Here is a 6,000-nt window from a genome sequence, read left to right on the forward strand (position 1 = left end):
TGCTCCCGGTGGCAATGGAGTTGCCTGTATCTGTTTGTACTAGAGAGGAGAGTGAGGAGAGTTGAATTTCCCTACTGCAAAACAGATTGTCTGAGTAAGTTAAAAAAAAAAATAAAATACAACCAAATGCTGTTTACAAGAAATTCTCCCAAAACAAGGTGACAAAAAAGACCAAAAATAAAGCAAGGGGCGAAAACTATGCAAGCAAATGAAAGCAGAGAGGGAGTAGAAACCGCAATATTAATGTCAAACAAAGCAAACTCCAAGGCTGAAAGCATAAACGGCTTGAAAATGAAGGCATACACTCTGGAGTTACTTCTGAATCAAAAATAAGATCAAACCCAAAATAGAAATCATCTAATAATGGAAATGACAACAGCACACCATGCAGAACCTGTGAGACACAGCTGTAGTCAGAAGGGAAATCTATACCCTTAAATGCTTTTAATATCAAAAAGAAAATAGGAAACGGAGGGAGAAAGACTTAAAATGAAAGCTCTATATACATAATATAACAAACTAGAAAAAAGACAAAGGCCTTCTGCATAGGTCAGCTAGTCAAGGTGTTAGCCTCCAAGCCCAAGGGCCTGAGTTCACTTCCTGGCTCAGTGAAGGAGAACTGACTCCCACAAGTGTTCTCTGACCTCCACCTCTGATAACAAATGTAATTAAGTATCTTTATAAAAGAAAAAGTACAAATAAGTCCATAAAAACCAGAAGGAAATCAATCAAGTTAAAGTTAGAAAGTGATTTTTAACAATTAAAATAGTAGTTAAGAAAAAAAATTAAAATCCAAGTACACTTCTTACAAAACAATCCACAAAATAGAAAAAAATGGGCAAACTTAACTAAGACATAAAGTAAGGAAAAATGTACAATTTTAGGTACAAACAGAAGATCAAGAGAACGAGTAAGACTAGTACAAAGCAGGCTAAAGGGTTGTAATAGCTGTCTGTATAGACCCGTGAAAGTCAATGTGAAAAGCTAGCAAAAACAAATGATGTCAAGCAACATAGAAAAAAACAAGCACAGAAATCAAAATCCACATTCAATCGATAGACGGAAGAGACTTAAAAAGTAGTCAACACTGTATTATTAAAACATGGCGAGATTCCATACACCCCAGCAATTCCACTTTTGGATATACACTCCGTCTTAGTTTGGGCTTTATCACTGTGAAGAGACACCATGACCAAGGCAGCTCTTATAAGGAAAACATTTAATTGGGGCTGGCTTACAGGTTCAGAGGTTCGGTCCATTATCATCATGGTGGGAAGCATGGTAGCATCCAGGCAGACATGGTGTTAGAGAAGCGGAGAGTTCTACATCTTGATCCAAGGTAGCCAGGAGGGGACTGTCTTCCCAACTAGGATGAGCCTGAGCATAGGAGGCCTCAAAGCCTACCTACACAGTGACACACTTCCTCCAACAAGGCCACACCTCCTAATAGTGCCACTCCCCATGAGCCAAGCATATTCAAACCACCACATCCCCCAGAAAACTGAAAGCAACTTTCCTCAGCAGCATTGTTTACAATAGTCAAAAGGTGGAAGCAACTCCAGAGTCCATCAGTAGTTAAGTGGGTGAACTAAGTTTGGTACTTTCATACAGTGGTATGTTAGTCAACCTTAAAAAGAAGGAACATGCTACAACATGGATGACCTTGAGGATGTGACGGTTAGTGAAATAAGCCAGTTACAAAAAGGTGAAAACTGATTGATTTTACACTATGTAGAGCATAGGTGGCTGGTGTGCTCACATGTATAGAAAGCAAAATAATTGCTGTCACAGACTGGAAGGAGGGAACAGTGTAGAGCTGTTTTTTAATAAGCACATCATTTCTGACTTTCAAGACAAAAAAATCGGTTGCACAGCAATATAAATATGAACAACCAATCTGTATACCTAGTGAGTATAAGGACTATTAATATATATATATGTATAAATATATATACACATATATGCGCATATGTGTATATATATATGTATATTATACAATTAAAACATTTTAATGCTCAAAGCAAAGATAATATTACAGCAAGTTTTACACATTTTAAAGCCCAATTTAATGCTATTTAAACAATCCCAGGCAATATAAAAAGTTGGAGAGCTTCCTGGTTTGTTTTATGAGCTAGCAATTTCTTAATTCCCTAACCTTATAAAGATTGATTTTTAAAAGAAAGGAAAAAAATCACAGAGCAGCTTGATAGGAGTATAAAGTCTGAAATAAGATATTAACCAACTGGAGATGGGAAAATACCAACATAATAGCATACTATAAAAGAGGCAGGTTTATTGTAACACTACAAATCTGAGTCAGCATCAGAAAATCTACCTACATGCATACCCACATCAACAACTAAAGGAACACAATATAGTAGTAACAGATGTCAAAAAATCAGGCCCAGCATTCTGCCACATGCCTCTCATCCCATTCCTAGAGAGGTGGAGGTAGGAGCATCAGAAGTTCAAGGCCAACCTTGGCTACATAAACAGTTTAGGGCTAGCCTAGGCTACCTTAGAGTTTGTCTCAAAATAGCCAAAACAAAAGCCAAGAATTACTATATTCAGCATGTGTTGCTAACAAACATTTCAGTGATACTAAAATAGAAGAAAGCCATTTCATTATGCAATGCCAGGGTTCAAACTCATGGAGTCGCATGTGCTGGTTAAGTGCTCTACCACTGAAAATGAACTAATGAGAATAAACAGTGGGCTTTTAAAAAAAAGACAAAATATGTTTATTTACAAGTTATGTCATTGAAGATCAAGGAAGTCCAAGAAAATTTAGCTTAAAAGTTACTATAATTAATTCACTAATTGAGAAGGTACTTAACACATAAGTAAGCAGAAATCTGTAGGCTTTTCCAAATGCAAATGTAAAATATAAAAAGAAATAAAGAGATAGGTTGTTTGTGGCAATGTGATCAAATATCTAGGAATGGTTTAAAAAAAAGAACCATTCATGACCACCATGACAAATGTAAAGGTCTTCTTTGGAGAAAGTGACAAGATAATATTAGAGGCATATGACCAAGTCTAAGCATATAAAAGCCTATCCACACACATGTGTGTGCGTGTGTGTGCTGTATACATGCTCCTATGGGTGTATGAGTGTGGGTGCATGTGTGTGCATGTATGTGTGTGTGTATGTGTGTGTGTGTGTGTACGTACAAGTGCTGTATACATGCTCTGATGGGTGTGTGAGTGTGGGTGCACATGTGCGTGTACAGGCCAGAGATCGGCATGTTGTGTCTTCCCCAACAGTTCTCCATCCTATTTTTTGAGACACATCCTCTCACTGAACCTGGAGCTCACCCACACAGTAGGCCAACAGGCCAGCAAGCTCCAAAGACCCACCTCCCTGATTTTCCTGCCTCTGCCTCCCAAGTGTGCACTGTTTCAAGTGATATAGATACTTTAAGAACAAAACACAAAAAAAGTTAGAAAAAAAAACATTAAGAGAAAAAAAAACAAGTTCTAAAAGTAAAAGCTCAAATAATTTGTTGAAACTAACAAAGGGGGAAAAAAGAGACTATTACACATACTTTTGGTTGTTACAAAAGTATGCAGACAGTTTTGTTATGAAGCTCAGGTTGGCCTTGAACCCTTAATCCTTGTGCCTTAGCCTCCAGATTTCTTGAATTACAGGCATGTACTGCCACAATAGGCACCTGATATTTTAAGACTTGGATGCCAAATGATAACATAAACAAAGGAAAAATACAAGTAGTTTTCTGAGGAAATACTTGCTAAACTGGTAGAAATAAAAGAAAAACTGCCATCCACACAAAGACTCGGCAATTTGCAATAGAGGAAAGCCTCAAAGAAAGTTGAACAGGGTACAAAGGAGTCTCTCTCAGCAGGAGATTCCAAAGGCCCAGCAAACACTTATCCTCATTATTCACTGGGAAAATGCAAGTTAAAACAAAATAAGTTTTCATTATTCAAATTAATCAATTTTGGGGAAAAATGTAAAAGAGTAAAGTGCTCATGTTCACTAAAACTTTGCTACTGAACAGGGCATCTGGCATGATTTCTTACAGTCTGTGTCTGGGTGTGGTATAATCTTCCTGTAATCCCACACTTGGGAGGTAAAGGGGTTGGGGGTTAATCAGGAATTCAAGGTCATCCTTGGCTACAAAGGGAGCTCCAGGGTAGCCCAGGCTACAAGGTAAGACCAGGACTCAAAACACACACACAAAAAAAACCCCTGAAAACAATATCCTTCGGCCCTGCTGAAGAGTATCACATACCACTGGGTTTGACTCAGCTACCAACCAAAGCACATCTGTGATGTGTTGCTGTGGATAGCTGCTTGCAGATTCATAGGTAGTATTGTCCCACTGAGAAAACCTGAGAGATGGCGGAAAGTCTCTGGTCAGACTGTCAAAAGTGAAGGCCTTAGTGGGGCAATAACATAAGACGGAGGAGACAGAGCTGTTTAGAATCTTTTTGTTATTTACAATGGCTAAAAGATTCATCATTTTGACTAAAAACAAATTGAGATTTTTTTGTCTTGTTTTGGTATTTTGAGACACAACTGAAGCTGGTCTTAAACTCATTTTATAAGCGAGGATATTCTTAAATTTATGATCTCCTGCCTCCACCTCCTGGGTGCTGGGATTGCAGACAGATTCAAGTATGTCCAGTTAATGCAACCCTGAGGACTGAACCCAGGGCTTCATGCACACACTCTACCAACTAAGCTGTGTCCTCAGCTTGTCAGAAGGACTTTGTGAAACTCTTAATCCTAGTCACTGTTATTTCCCCAATTCAGGGGTCATGACTCCTCCCCCATGACTGCAAGACCTGCTTATTGACACCTCCAATTCACTCCGAGACACAGTGGTTACACTTTAGTACACAATCAGGAGATATTTTTAAATATTTAAAAATACAAATCAGAGTTTGTCAACCTTCAAGCCTGTAGTGGCTTCCTGTTGCACTTTGGAGCAAGCAATCCCTAACCTCTGCAGGTTCTAGATGACTTCTGACATGTTCCCACTACCACTGCTGCCGCCACCACCTCCTCCTTGCTCCCATGATACAAGTTATTGCCCTGATTCAGGTTGTCCAAGGTACTGCCCAGCTAGCTCCAGGCTTGAAGAAGTTCCGTGTTTCTGGACTGGAATGTACTTCTTCCTCCTCTCATTTGGACAGTCTCTTGCTCACCCCTGAGCTCTGGGATTTACAACAGACAGAGCAGTCTGTCTCTGTAAGACTAAGGTAGATCTCCCTGGTAAAGCCTTTTTTCCACAGTGCTTATCACAACGATCTAGCTAATTATGTAGTTATTTGTATAATTATTTGTGTGACCAGGATAGATAAAAGGAAAACTATTAAGCTAGAAATATGCACGCCATCTCTCCTACCCCTTTGACTTGGAAGAGCAATGGGTCAGAGAGGTCAGGTGAGGGCTCTGCAGTCCAACCGTGTCAGAGATTCTAAGCTTGACTTTGCCTTCCATGCATTACCACCTTTGCCCTTCACTTATTTCCCTCTGCTCTTTGATGTGTCTAGCCAACTAGCTTGTTCTGAGAATTGATTACAACAAAGGTCTCTAAGTTGCTGGGGGAGCTAATGGGCTTCTTAAAAGCTGAGGTGATCTCCAGTCTCCAAATGGATTCGTTATGTAGCTTCTGTCCTTCAGAGGTCTTCACCAAAGGTCACTGGAGCCCCAATGGTCACCTCTGAAACTATAAATACCAAGCCACTGAGCTCCAGCATAACCTGATGCTGTAGAAACTTCCCATAAACTTCCCTTTTGCACATTGAGAAGTCACTTGTTCTCATTCCTACCACCCTGTTACCTGTCCACTAGTGACTGGAGCCCTTCAGTGATCCTGGGCTGGGTCTGAGAGGCCAGATGTTGTCAAATGCTTCTAAGGCTGGAGCTGGTCCCCAAGGTGCATAGTCTCCCATGGATTGGTCCATGGAGCAGAGCACCGTGACTCACTCCCAGAGAACAGACATTTTCCTGACAAGCTCACCAGAGCG

This window comes from Grammomys surdaster, unplaced genomic scaffold, assembly GCF_004785775.1.
Source record: "Grammomys surdaster isolate TR1022 unplaced genomic scaffold, NIH_TR_1.0 184, whole genome shotgun sequence".
Lineage (NCBI taxonomy): Eukaryota > Metazoa > Chordata > Mammalia > Rodentia > Muridae > Grammomys > Grammomys surdaster.